The sequence below is a fragment of the Puma concolor genome, chromosome E2 (genome assembly GCF_028749965.1).
Source record: "Puma concolor isolate L17-30 chromosome E2, mPumCon1.1.hap2, whole genome shotgun sequence".
NCBI classification, from domain to species: Eukaryota; Metazoa; Chordata; class Mammalia; order Carnivora; family Felidae; genus Puma; species Puma concolor.
In genome coordinates this window covers 9008151-9023299 of record NC_141681.1, presented here as the reverse complement: position 1 = coordinate 9023299, position 15149 = coordinate 9008151, and the positions used below count along the sequence as shown (strand labels likewise).

At 46.6% G+C, this 15149-nt stretch overlaps 2 long non-coding RNA genes across 7 annotated transcripts in view; one reads left to right on the top strand and one right to left on the bottom strand.

Moving 5' to 3' along the window:
* LOC147573352 (uncharacterized) overlaps positions 1–15149 on the bottom strand; it is an 802611-nt gene that overhangs the window by 90320 nt on the left and 697142 nt on the right. The gene's annotated exons all lie outside the window — the stretch shown is intronic.
* Positions 8315–11088, top strand: LOC147573356 (uncharacterized). Its single transcript, XR_015244669.1, has 4 exons — positions 8315–8471; positions 9409–9545; positions 9702–9786; positions 10014–11088. It is a non-coding gene; the product is annotated as an uncharacterized LOC147573356 (long non-coding RNA).

Genomic DNA, 15149 nt, shown 5'->3' with positions numbered 1-15149 from the left:
CCTCGGCACCTCAGCCCGCCAAGGAGCGAATGGCGACAGTAGCTGTGTGAATGAACTTGGGAGATCTCCCTCTGTCGAACCTGCAGATGAGACCGTAGTGCTGGCCATCACCTTGACCGCAACCTCTGGAGAAACCTCGAGACACAGGCACCCGGCTGAGCTACACTGGGTTCCGAACCCACAGAAACCGTGAACTGATGGATGGTTTGCTTGTGAATCACTAGATGTGGGGGAACAATTTGTTACACGGCAATAGGCATCTGATAGAGTTTGTTAAGGGAGTATTCCAACCTTTTTTTTAGCGGCAGAATAAACTCACCTCCCCCACACGAACAGTCGGATCTCAATTCTACAGATTAGGTTTGGCTTCTATTTTGCTACGTATGAATCTACACGCTAATATTCAAATTCCCCTGACACTCAATGGCGACATCCTGTGGGCCAGACCGTGAACCGTGGATTCCTGGCAACGTTGTGTTCATCTCTGCACCCCAGGATCTCATCCCACTAGAGCGACTCCGTAACTGTGTGTTGAATTAAATTCTCTCACCACTGGTTAGCTATTAAGACCCGCATTTTACCGAGAGAGGTGCCTAGGGCTTAACGGATTCAGAGAGGGTCGTGTAAACGGCATTAGGTCTTCCACACAAATTCTGACGTTGCCATCTGTATTCCAGAATTTCTACAGTGGGTAAAATAGCCCACTGCGATCTAAAATGGCAGCGTTTCCCTTTCTCCCTAAAATACTAGCTCAACATAAGCAGGTGGCTTTTAAAAATATTTTTATTCAAGGGTTTCCTCCAAAAAGTCTTTGTCATCCATCCCCCCCCCCCAAGTACAGTGAAATGGCCTTAACCATACTTTCAACGGACTCCTGCTGTACAGTTCTTCAATGACGATACGTTCGAACTAAGTCACAATGAGGTTATTTCAGTCCTCACTAATAACGCTCACGGAGCAATTGGTGGGGTTTTTTTCTGAGTTAATAAGAAACATTTGCAGCAAAGGCATGAGAGTCTGCAGATAAAGCGATTGGCGAGAGATGGTATGTTTAAATACCACAAAGCAGCCCATATCCAAACAGGTGTGCGATAGAACAGTATAAATAAACGGCTTGGTATGCAGTTTAGCTCAAGCAAAATTGTGTAAGAAACCTCCCCCCCCATTCTGAAACAAATACATATAGACGTATGTATATATATATTGTATGTATAATATATGTGTGTGTTTGTGTGTGTGTGTATACACATATATACATATATATATATATATATATATATATATATATATATATATATATATATATTTAGAGAGAGAGAGAGAAAACCAAACCAGCTTCTCATAGCCTCCTCAAACGACACAGCTGGAAAAACAGTTCTTATTCCGAGAGCTGAAAGCAAAAGTTGTTTTACTTTTTTTCTTTAAGGCCCAGATAAACAAAACCTTGCTGGGGGAGTGATTCTGCTTTTGCACATGTGGCCTTGAGCTAGAATCTTGTGGAACACTCACCTCTTTTCAACCCTTGAGAAATATGTTTGCCTCTTCGAACTGGCGATGGTCACTTCGTGTTGCGCTAGGATATTTTTAAAAAAATGTTTTTGTTGGTACGGTTTTCTTAACCACGTGGGCACTTGACTTGGGGCGTTAAGAATAGAGATGCCGGAGAGAACTGTTTGGTTTCCATTAAGACCTGCTAAGTGCACAGGAAACACGGTTTGGGGCAGAGAGAGGTTATAAAAACTGTCCCTTGCTTCATGCCATTTCTTTCCGGCCAGGAACAAAGGTGGGGCAAGGAGGTGGTTCATGCCAGAAAGTCTGGAGGTATGTGGGTTAAATATTTCCCACTGGGCTGTTCTTGGTGTTTGCGATCCTTTGTCCTTTGCCAACCTGTGTCTAGGTGGGGGGGAGTGGCACAAGCAATGTAGACATAGCCCAAAGGCGCAGGAGGTCACTGAAACTCTCTCAGTGGTGGCCGGTGGGGGGGGGGGGTGTCAAGGCATAGGGGAAACTGAGTCCCCCTCGGCTCCTGAAGAGCATGGCACTTGCCCCCTCCCAGCCTGTATGCACGGCAGCTATGGAGATTACCTGCAGTAAACACATGCAGCGTCTGTCACAGAGCAGATATTCAAGCGATGGCCACTTTTTTTTAAGTTTATTTATTTACTTTGAGGCGGGGTAGGGGGGTGGGGAGATCAAGTGAAGGACGGGCAAAGAGAGAGGGAGAGAGAGAATCTCAAGCAGGGTCTGCACTGTCAGGGCAGAACCTGACACTGGGATCGATCCCACGTACTGTGAGATCATGACCCGAGACGAAATCAAGAGTCAGACGCTTAACTGACTGAGCCTCCCAGGCGCCCCAGTCGATGGCCACTTTTACGTTAACTTTTGTCCCTGCTTCACTCAAGAGGTTTCCCCTTCGGATGCATCTCTCCTCTCAACACACACGTGCCTGGTTCCCTCTCTCTCTTCCCCTTGGAACAGCTCTCCCTACACATGGTGCACCCAGTGGGACCATGCTGAGCAGAGTAGAAATGAAAACGGTTGTGCAGAAGTTCTTTGGTGTGGGAGCTAAGAGTGTGAGTTCTGGGGGCACCTGGACGGCTGTCGGTGAAGCATCTGACTCTCGACTTCAGCTCAACTCATGATCTCACGGTTCATGAGTTCAGGCCCCGCCTCAGACTCTGTGCTGACAACGCGGAGCCTGCTTGGGAGTCTCTCTCCCTCCCTCTCTGCCCATCCACTGCCTCAATAAACACATAAATAAGCAAACAAGCAAACAAACTTAAAAAAAAAAAAAAAGTGTGAGGTCTGAACTGAGACCTGCTCCAGATTCCGTCCCATTTCATTTCTACCCAAGTAAATCCTTTGAGCCTCAATTTCCTCACCTGTAAGATGGGAATGAGAGCATCATACTCTACAGAGTTGGTCTCCTCAAAAGGCAGAGCACTGGTACCAAGGGGGCACCCAAGCGCTTCCTTTGGGGGAACCCCACAGACTTCAAATGATCTCGTTCAGGGGTTCATCAGGGATTCATCAGGGATCCTGCCCCATTTCCCATCCTTAACTCTAGCAACTGTTTCAGGTAGTTCCAGCCCGTGACTAGTCACCTACGAGCTACAAGTCACTGGTTAATATGTCAAACCCTATGAACAAACATTCTGACTTCCGCAGAACTCAGTAGTTCAGAGGTAACAGTCACTTAATTCAGTGTCTAGAATGAGATGGAAAGCCAGCATTCCTCTCTGAAACAGAATTTTCTCCAAGAAGCCAAGGGTGAACACTCAAAATAAAAATTCCCCTCTCGGTTATTAATGAGGGTCAGCGAGCAAGAGTCAGCAGCTCGGCTAACGGTGCTTGAAGCACATTTGGTATCGTTTGTGCGGCACTCTCTCTCTGCCTTGTTTTTGCGTTTTCTCTTCCCCCCCTGTGGCAAGTATTATAAATAGGCCTCCTTCCTATCTGATCCGCCCCTAAATGTTTTTCATTTGAAAACCACAGTTAATTTTAGATAATTGTCAAAGATAATCTCAAATTTGTGTGCAATCTAGACCCTAGTTCTAAGAAAAACATGTTTCTGGAAGACCTGGTCTGGGTCCCTCTTCCTCTGGAGGAACATCTCTGAAAGCCAACATCTCTGACTGGCTTCCGGCGCTTGATAGAGACAGGCCGTACCATGAGCCTGCTGGATCCCTGTTCTCGAAGCAGAGACTGCCTTCCTTGTACTTCCCCTGTGTGACTTTGAGGCTGAAGCGGGGGTTCTGGGGGAAGCAAGGAGTGGGCCCAACGACACTGCCCCCGGGGTCAGCTTTGCAGCGATGGTGACCCTCACCTCCACCGGGCCGGGCCCCTCGCCATCGGCATACAGATAACCCTACAGCTGACATGTGCAAAGGCTGCTTGCTGCACAACTCTGCTCGTTTTTCAGAGCCTGGGCCACATTTGTCCTGGCCCGAGTTAAGAGGTAAAGAACATTCCAGTTGTGAGCCTGGATGGAAAAAATATATTTGAAGTTTTTTTTTTTTTTTTCTGCTAACAAGGTATGCACAGGACTCAAATGCCAGTAAACGAAGGTTAAAGACGGGCTGGTGTGCAGAATACAGTTGCCTGCCCCCCTCTTTAATTTTTCCATAAAGTGTCAGAAAAAGCCACTACACTAACAAACGTTTTGGGAAGGGAACAGGCCCCAGGCCAAGAAGCCACAAGCTTAAATGGGGGAAATATGAACCCTCAGGCACAGTCTCCTGAGCAGAGTCATTAGTCAGGAAAGGATCAGGCATGAACAGCTGTACCCGAACCAAATCTACGGCCGCCCTGGGTCCCCAGGGCCACGCGGGTCAAGACAGAGCGACACCCTCATGTTCATCCTATAACTTAAGGGGTGCAAAGGGCACACTTCCCCACAACTCAGGTTCGGCACCCGACAAGCACACGCGTCTTGCTTCGTTTAGAGAACGGAAAGCGAACCCAACACAACGACAACCAAGAGTCCAGCTGCACATATTTATTGTTTTAATTTACCGTTGTGAAACACGGAGATACTACGCGAAAATGGACGCAGAAGAATAAAGTTCCCCAGAGAGCGAGGTCAAGCGTGAAAAAGAAGAATATGGAGGAGGGGCTAGCCCTCCAAAATATTGACATACTACAAAACCATAATAATAAAATCAGTATGGTACTGGCTCAAGAACAGAGACCGATGAATAGAGCAGGCCTATTTATAAACGAGCACTTGAAATACGATTAACATAGCTTATAAATCATGGGCAACGGTTAGATTATTTAGTAGATGCCATTGAAAAACTCACCATATGGAAAACAATAAGATTTGTATCCCTCTATTATACAAAGTTGGATTCCAAATGAATGAGAGATAATACGGGTAGCAAAATTATAAGGTTCAGAGAAGAAAATCGAGAAGACTATTTTTGTGGTTTAGAGGTGGAGAACTTTCTGGACAAGAACGAAACTCATAAACCGTAAGGGGGGGGGGGAGATGGTTTTGATTGTTCCAAAATTGAACATTAGTTTTTAATAAAGAGTAGCAAAGATGAAGTTTAGAAAAAAATAGAAATAGGAACACAATATTTGCAATGTCCGAAACTGAGTACCAACCAATCCAGGGTATGTGAGGGACCCGTATAAGTTGACCAGAAAAGGATTATAAAATCCAGTAGAAAAGGATTTGATAGATACCTCAGAGAGGCAGAACTCCAAATGGCTCACACGATATGAAAAATTATTCAAACACACTGGTCGTCAAATCTCGTGAGGTATAAGCTTTAGACCCATCAGACTGGCAAGTGTGGGTCTGAGACGTGATGATGATTCCTCATCATCATTGCCCTGGGGAATATAGTGAAGTCATCCTAAAGAATAATCTCATAAAATGGAGCATCCGTGTACATTAGAATCAAGGGTTCCACTTCCAGAATATTCCACAGAATCCTCACTTGGGTCCATGAGAGAGAATACGAACGTTTATCATAGAGTTGAGACCTGAGGATGTCGGGACAGAGAGGCAACCAAGAGGTCCACAGGTGAGGAAATGGGAAAGTGAAATGCCATGGGATCTATTATGGAATACTCTGTATGTAGCAATCAGAAGAAACTAGCAGAATTAAATTACTAATCAGCAGTATGTGAAGTTCTTAAAAATGCAGTGCTGGGGCGAAATATAAGGGAAGCAACCCATCAGGACTGTTGAAAGGATCGAATGGCAATACAACACACAACATGGGGACTGACCCAAAGGAGGGATTTGATTCTATCAACAGGTAGGTGGAACACCAGAAGGGTCTATCCAGCCCAACAAAAGATCCAGGACTGTAGGACAGGGGGTGGTATAGGAAACTATTCACAATTGAATTGCTGGACTGTCTGCCATTTAATGTTCCTTTTCGTGTCCTTTCTCACTTACTTGGTGGCCGGATCAGAGCTTCTACGAGAACAAAAGCTCTGAACACGGAGAACAGCATCATCGGTAGACGGTTACCCGTCTTGATGTGAGTGGGCAGATTCTAGTGTTGCCCCAGCCAGGTGCCAGTTGGCCAAAGTCAACTCTTATCTATTTATTTCTGTGGGTTCCTAATTCACCACGGCCTCTCTTGACCTTCCATAGGCAGCCTGTGTTTCATGGTCATGGACGGAATTTCACTGCTATATGCTTCACAGAGTATACTGAGTAAATTTCATGTAAGATATGAAACGTTCTCTCTTCCTCTATACCATGCAAATACCGTAAGGCATTTGCAGTTTAGGGAGTGGACTTACTGTCCACTCCCTAAACATCAGTAACCAACAGCCGTGGAAGAGAAGAGGGAAATGGATGAGCTCGTTTGATACTCTTGCTCTGGGAAGCGTGAGAGAAGAGATTCCATTCTGCGAGCAGGAGGCCAGGGAGTTCTTCCTGAGTGAGGATACAGCAGGTTATTTACACTGTATTTGTGATTAGGGGTCATAGAGAGGGGCAAGGAGCTGAATTCCAAGAATGGAACAGAATCCAGCTCTCTAAGGAAGTTCAGGGTTTGGAAAACTCCCAGGGAGCAATAACTCAACTGAACTAACCTGATGAACTGTTTTTAAATCAGTTTGAGAAATATAGTCAAACATTGAACAGCTTCCTAGAACTGAAGCAAACGGGCAAAGGTAAGCTTTTATTAGACCTTAGCGGTACGCCCAGAGTGCTGGGCAGAGTGGAAGGCTCAGCTCTATCTGGAAGGGGGAGAGGAAGACTTGCTTTTATTCTCCCCATGAGGAGATTCTCTAGAGCAAGGCATGTTTTCCACCTCCTGGTAATCAGTGATTTGCAGCTAAAATGCTGAACAAATGAAGTTAACTCAATATACTGAAGACCTACTGTGTGCCTGTTGGTATGTGGGGGCTTTTCCCTATCTCATCTCATGAATCCCTTCCCACCATCCTTCAGGGAAGAGATCGTCATTCCCCGTTTTTCACAAGATGAAAGGCAGTCCCTGGGAGGTTAGAGAAGTTCTCATGGTCGCATGGCTTTTAAAAAGATGTGGATTCAAACCTAGACAGCTGATTCCAGATGGGAACTTTCTTCAGCCCAGACTTATACTTCTAAAAGATATCAGGTATCCCGAGATGATCCCATAAAGGACCCCATGATATCAGGGTTGAGGGATAAATTGTCCTCTCGCCATCCATTTTCAAGCAAGTATGCTAGAGGGGAAGTTGTGTCCGGGGGAAGAAGGAATGGTAATGATAGTGACAGTAAGCTCTTGTTGAGTTCCTACTATGTACTGTGACAAATGGTCTGCATGACCTACGAGCCCCTGAACTGGTTACGGCACTGTCTCTATTTTTCTATTTGGGAAACTCAATTTCAAAGTTTAATTTTTTAAAAAGTTTATTTATTTTGTGTGTGTGTGTGTGAGAGAGAGAGAGAGAGAGAGAGAGAGAGGGAGAGAGAGAGCTCCCAGGGAAGGGGCACAGAGAGAGGGAGAGAGAGAATCCCAAGCAGGCTCCACACGGTCGGCACTGAGCCCAGGGCAGAGCCTGAATCCATAAACTGGGAGCTCGTGACCTGAACCGAAATCAAGAGCTGGACACTGAAGTGACCGAGCCACCCGGGCGCCCCTCGGAGTTTACTTCCTTGTTCAAATTCAGCTAGCTAGCGCTTCACGGAGTAGATCCTGAATGTGATGCTCAAACCAGTGTTTTTAAAACACCGCGCACAGCTGTTTTCCTGGGATATGAGGGGGTGCAGCAGTGGTAGCAATGGCAGTGAACGTGGTGGCGTCAGGGTGGCCTAAGCGGGGATGTTGTTGCTGTTTCTGGTGGTCGTGGGAGGGGTGCGATGATGTGAACGGTGGCGGCAGGGTGGGACGGTGGTGACAATGGAGGTGGCGGTGGAGCGGGTGTTGGGGGGATGGAGGTGATGATGGTGGAGGTGACGGTGACGGGAATGGCAGTCCTGACTGTGGCGGGTGGGGTTCAGAGCGTTAGCGACGGCGGCAGCCGTGAGGATATTGGTGGGGGTTGTTAATTTCCGCGGCCTCCTCTGGAGAGTTTCTGAGCAAAAGCGTCTTCTCTTTTCTCTGTGCCCGGAAGAGTTGAGTCACTTTTTCTTCGTAGGTTGGCTTTTCATCCCCCTGCCTCTATTCACTTCCACGCTATTGACAAGAGCTGTGGTTGTCCAGGAGCCGCTGGGGAGAGACAGACCCCGTGACCGTTTCCCCGAAGGCGGCCTTTGGCCGCTCCGTGCAGGAGCACATGACCCCCTGCCTCGCCCCTGGCACATTAACCAGGTGACTGCCTGCCAGGGCCCGGCCCAGTCCAAAGGGATTTGGGATTCAGTGTCCCAAACAAGGCACTGATTAGCTGGTAATCAGGCAGCGATTAGCAGATCGGGTCACCCGCAGTTCAGTGCCCATTGTTCCCTGCAAAGTCCCGGGATGTTTGCCACGCGGCCAGAGAGTCTGAATGTCTGAGGATCCCAACGCCTGCAGGTCTGCTGTGCGAGAGCTGTGATTAGGGAAAAATCCTCTGTTCCCCTAAGCCCATCCCCGCCGAGGAGGCAGGCGCTGTGAATCCCCTCTGCCGATTCACACAAAAGGCTCTGGGGGAAAGAATGGCCTGCTTAAGAGCCCAGCGGTGACAGGGAGGTGAGGCCCCAAGGGTACCCTGAAGAACTAGAAGCAAACGAGCACATTCCTTTTCATGCACAGTGTCGAGAGAGCGCGCACAGTGGAGTCGGGTACGACTCGGTCCAGACTGGGATTCTGCTCCGGTCTTGACGCGTGACCGTGGACAAGATATTTAACCTTGAGATTTGGTTACCTCGGATTTTAAGATGATTAATAAGAATACTTGTCTCTTAGGGTTGTTGGAGGGGTAGGTTTGAAAAATGAACGTAAACCAGCTAATACAGTCTCCAGAATAGAGCAAGCGCCCAGTAAATGTTGTCACGGGTACCGTCGGTCAGAGGAGAAACATCATCATTATGTAAAGTACTTTATTTAAAAAAAAAAAAAAAAATGCCCAGTAACATCACTTCTAAGATGAGGCCAGCGCCTCCTGTGCGGGCCTTCATAAAGATGAGGTGGGGACATTCTTTTTTTTTTAATTTTTTTTTTCAACGTTTATTTATTTTGGGGACAGAGAGAGACAGAGCATGAACGGGGGAGGGGCAGAGAGAGAGGGAGACACAGAATCGGAAACAGGCTCCAGGCTCTGAGCCGTCAGCCCAGAGCCTGACGCGGGGCTCGAACTCACGGACCGCGAGATCGTGACCTGGCTGAAGTCGGACGCTTAACCGACTGCGCCACCCAGGCGCCCCAAGGTGGGGACATTCTTAGAAAGCATTCAACCCAGGGCCTAGTACATTATTAGCACTCAAAAAGTGACAGAACAGCGAGGCTAATCATCATTATCATTTTCTTAAAGGGAAACGTAAAAGGATTTTTGCAGCATACCTCACGACGTTACAGTACATTCTCATGAAAAGTCAGAGCGTGATTTTGAACTAAAAGGAGATCAACGAAATGATTCGTGGAGCATTCGTGTCATTGGGTCCCACACAGGTCTGTGATCACTGGGTCCTCTAATCATCTGGAGATCTTAGTGGAACGCGGCTTCTGATTTCCTTAAGTCTGGGGGAGGCCCAAGGCTTTGCATTTCTAGTGAATTCCCAGGTGATTCCAGGGTTGGGGTCCATGGGCCCCACTTTGAATAAACAGGATACGCATTTTTGTGATGAAGAAGTATGCGAACGTGTACTCTATACAGAAAACCTTCCTAGGCTGTCCTCAAGCGCCGGCATCTGTAAGTGAGGGACTGCAAGTCCTTTCTCCCCCCTCCCCCCATTCACTCAAATGTTCTATCTTTCTCAAAAATTTAATCATGAACATGTAAAGAAAACATTAAAAAATGCGATACATTTTATCAATATAAAAAGATCTCCCCTTTCCTTAAATCTTGTCCCACGGCCACGTTTTCCAGCACATTCCTTGCCAGGTCTCTGTGCCTGATGCCCCGATTTTCTCCTACAGCCACACTAGGCCTTCTCAGCGGGTGAACCACAAGGAAATCACATTATTAACACACGCGCATTCCGTAGGCTTCGACTCTCTGAGGATAAGGTGGGTTCCAGCTCCGATACAGCGGCTGGCCAGGGTTCGAGGCCCGGAGGCATGCAAGCCAGCCAGGTGCAAGATGGACAGCTATTCACTCAGAGGAACCCAGAGAGTTCTGAAGGCTGATTCTGGCTGCACGTGGAGAAGGCATCCCAGCCAACATGGTGGGGTGTCTTCAGGAACTGGAAAGAGCTCAAGAAAGTCCATCCTACCAAAATGACAGATTCACTGGCCCCCCTCTAAGGACTGGGATGAGGGAAAGATCTCCAGGATCTAAGGGTGGGTGGGCCTAAGATCTTTTCTTCCTTTTGAGAACTCTCCCGTTACCCCCACGTCCCCCACCCCGCCAGCAAAGAAGAGAAAAATTGGGTATGGGAGCCCAGTATCTCCTCCTTAACAGACTGTTACGGTCTCGGAGAGGTTGCCAGGGTCTGAATGCGCACAGGGAACCCGGGTTGAATTCTAACCTTACGGTTTAATACCTAAACGGCCTTAACTGGATCCATGGCTCCGTTTTGGCCCATGGGCAATGGGAACAGCAGTGCAATAATATCTTTAAGGTTAGTAATTCTGTAGCTAAGAGATCCCAGCCGCTGGTCAGGCACAAAGCAGGTTCGCTTATGCCCATGCTAATAAATGTTATGCTTTGTATTCAGGATTCGCTGCCCTTGTCACCATAGCATACACCTTGTGCCTATCTGGAAGAACCCCCAGCCACCAGGAAGTCCCTTTGACTGGCCACCCCCCTCCCCCATCACCGTATCCGTTCATAGGTCAGTCAGACGTCGGGGAGAAACATGGCATTCTCAGACTGGGTAATAGGAGGAGAGTTTAATAAAGGACTTTTCACAGGGGTGAGGACAGGGTTTAGGAAGTCCGTAAAGGAAAACATAAGGCCCCAGGGCTAGCAACACCCAGCTCTCCTCACTGCTTGAAAGGCCAAGGGGAAGAAGCAATACAAGAGCCCAGAGAGGGGAGCTGTGTGGAGAATATCGCCCGACAGGGGCAGGGGCTCTGGTCTTTATTGGGGGGGAGGGGGCAGCCAACTCACCAAGGACGGGGACACTAGGCAATAAACCCAGACCCCTCTCTTCCTACTTCCTAAGCCTGCTTATGCTCTTACCTTGGTGCACTTTTTCCTCTGATTGCTTTCGCCTGAATCCTTTCTGACCCTACTGGGTGGCTATTTTATGTGCTCAGTTACACGCTCGAGAGATGAAAATGACTTTTCCAAAGGGGCCACCATGGCGACAGCAATGCAAGACGTACAACCCAGAGACAGAACATGTGGAAAGTGAGATCTATCCTAAAACGGATCTGCAAACCACCATTCTGGGACCCTCCATCCTGGATATCCAGTCTCACTGGTGAGCTAACCATGAAACTCACTGAAAGATTTCCAGAAGCAGACAACTCCTAGAAGAAGAAAGATTCTTCCCAAGTTTTGATGGAACAAGATGATGGCTCCATTCTGTGGAACCCAAAGGGAAATCAGATGGCAGGAGAAGCCACTGCTGTCGCTTTCCAGCAGGTTGAGGGAGGAGTTGTCCCCAGAAGTGTTTGGAAGGAGGACAGTGATCTGGAGGGGCCCCTGGAACACTGTAGCAACTCTGTTGATACAAATCTGACCCTCACTTCATAAAAGCTTCTAGACAACCCACCCTATCACATCCCTCCTTGGAGCTCACACATTCTTTTCGTGTCTGACATTCATTAGTTTGTATCAATTCTCTATATGAATAAATCACTTCCTGAGTAGATGGTTAAATCCTTGAGGGCGGGAAGGTGCTATACTATAATGATAACACCCTGTGCTTTAGGACTTGTGAAGGTTTAGGGGGTGCCTGGCCGGCTCAGTTGGTGGAGCATGTGACTCTCCACCTTGGGGTTGTGAGTTCGAGCCCCATGGTGGGTGTAGAGAGTGCTTAAAATTTTTTAAATCTTTTTTTAATGTCTATTTATTTTTGAGAGATAGAGGCAGAGCACAAGTGGGGGAGGGGCAGAGAGAGAGGGAAGCACAGTATCTGAAGCAGGCTCCAGGTTCCTGAGCTGTCAGCACAGAGCCCAATGTGGGACTTGAACCCATGACCCATGAGATCATGACATGAGCTGAAGTCAGATGCTTAACTGACTGAGCCACACAGGTGCCCCAGAAAAAATTTAAAAACCTTCAAAAAAATTCCTGAAGGTTTAGAAAGATAATATATACAACATCTTTAGCATGTAACTAACTGGCCACACACAGAAAGTGATGGATAAATAGATTTATGATTATTAACTATTCTTCTATTCTTTATATGCCTCACCATGCTGAAAATACACCCCCATCTCTCTCTCTCTCTCACTCTCTTTTTCTCTCTCTCTCTCTCTTTCACACACACACACACACACACACACAAGCACAAAAGAAACTCCGCTTTCTTCTGCACCTTCTGTGGGCCATTTATTATGTAGAACTTCCCATACATTATCACAGTATTTCTCCAACTTTCTTACACATGGAAAGTACATTAAGGTATGGGAAAAAAAAACATGACACATTCTTTTATGTATGACACTATGGAAGACTAAATTTCGTTTATTTAGAAAATACAATTCTGTTTAACCTCCTAATGTGCATTGCTCCTATGAAACGATAACACAAATCAAATTAATAATTTAAATGCAAACAAAGCTACAACATATTTAAAATTCAGGCTAACAGTTTGAATTAAATGTGACAGATTATACGGTTCTGGCAAGACTGGCTCAAAACCTGCTGTGTAAAAATGTTACGGGAGGCTGGAGTATAGGTACATGTTCAGCTTGCCCTGCCTGCAGAGGGTGATGGGTGAAATACGTTATCACTGCTCCCCATTTCTACTGGGAGTTGGGAAGGAGCTTGCATTAATTTTGTAGCAAAGCATGATTTTGAATTTATTTCCCTCTTTTTTCTCTTCTCATTTGTGGAGTCCATGAAATTAGTATTATACATGCCAACTGGTTTGCAATCATTGGCTTAAAACATAGTGGCATTGCTTAACTATAAAAGACTATCCAGGTAACCCAGAAGATGCTTTATCAATTTTACTTTAGAATGAGAACACAAGAGTCAAAAATCTGGGCAGAGAAGAGGCGCCTGGGCGGCTCAGTTGGTTAAGCGTCTGACTCTTGATTTCGACTCTGGTCGTGATCTCATGGTTCATGCTCTGAGTCGGGCTCTGCACTGATGGTATGGAGCCTGCTTGGGATTCTCTCTCTCTCTCTCTCTCTCTGCTCTTCTCCCACCTCACTCTTCCCTCTCCTTCTCAAAATAAATAAATAAACATTAAAAAAATTGGGCAGAGAAGATGGCTTTAATGCCCTACCACTGTTACATGGCACATGGCATAGGGACCTTTAATCTCAACAGCTTGGGTTTCTATTTTCTGTATGAGGACATTGAGGCTCGGGGGGGGGGGGTTCAGTCACCTGCCTAGGTTCATACACCTAGTACGTGGTGTAGTGAGACTCAGATCCAAGCCTCTATGTCTCCACATCCAGTCGGTTTTGTTTGGTTTTGGTTTGGTTTTTAATAAACTCTACCCCCAATGTGGGGCTCGAACTCATGACCCTGAGATCAAGAGTCACAGGCTCTACTGACTGAGCCAGACAGGTGTCCCTCCACATCCCATCTTTTGATTACATTGAACTATCCTTTCGGTGTTATTGAGTGGCTAATGCTATACTGATACATATTGGTGGTGAGGGATTGGGGCGGGAAGTGTTGAGGAAGAGACAGAAAATGAGAAGGGATGCCTGGTCAGAGATGGTGACGTAAACCCAGTCCACTGTGGTCTTGCAGTGGTGGTTAGATCCAGAGCAATGGGGAGTTCGAACCATCTGGAAGCCAGGTAGCCATACAGATGAGGCTGTCCTCTGCACACTTCAGGTAGGGCTACTCCTGCCATCTCCACATCTGGCTTAGCAACAATCAGTCCATGAAGAATTGAGATGCATGAAAGGAAAGTTCCAGGTTGTCCCTAATCATATGATTAATGATCCTCTTTCCAGGTATCTGCTGCTTCCTGCCTTGAGTCGGCTGCTGGATGTCCTTTCCCAGAAATGTTCGTGTCGATCCTTTTGGGTCTTCACAGAGTTATGGGAATGGCAACCCTCAAGACCATCCACATTCTGTTGGGAGAGCACAAATCTGGGGCCCTCTGCCTCCAGGCATGGAGAGGGGCCCTGGAAGAAGTGCTGTCGATGGGTGTTCTCATTGGGAAAGCCATAGGAAGGTACTGCTCATCCTTCAAACTCCAAGTGTCCAGAATTTAGGGAACGGATACATTCAGGTAACTAACAGGCAGATGTGATAAACTCTCCAACAGGTTAATGATGCTCAATACAATTTTTCTGCGGCTCACAATCCTGACAATACGGATGGTCTGCTACTATAATTCTACTTTCCCTATAGAAAAGTTAATGTTCTGTTATTTTGGGATGTCAAATTGAGTCATGTGAAGTTTCAGAAATCACACACACACACACACACACACACCAGGTAAAGCCATAACAAAAGTCCCTTTTGCCTTTCATATATTTTGAGGACAATGAAACCATTCAATCAGTGCCCAAAATGATAATTATCTTTTTGGACACATGACCTCATATTCCCAATCTATTAAGCACACAAAATCTGAAAATGAGTGGTATTAGTGATTCCACTGAAATGGATACAAGGGAATTGAAATAAAATAAAGCCTGCCTTAGTTTTGTAATCCCCAAAGGAATAGGTACTGAGAGGACGGCTGACTTAGGACCCTTAGAAGAAAAGAAGAACACAGAAAACTAAAATAGTGGCTGCATGTGGTTTTTTACTTGCTAGATGCCTGAACTTCATTGCTTCAGGTCACCTCAATTTGGGGTGGAGGTGGGGGTGAAATGTTGACTCAGGTGTGGGTAGCAATTATGATGGCCTATGACCAAATTCCATGTTAAAGTGATTGGTTCCCCAACCTCCCCACAGTGTTTATTGCTGTTGTTGTCAAGATCCTGGATAGCCATTAACATTCTGCTAGCGGAGCCAATCCA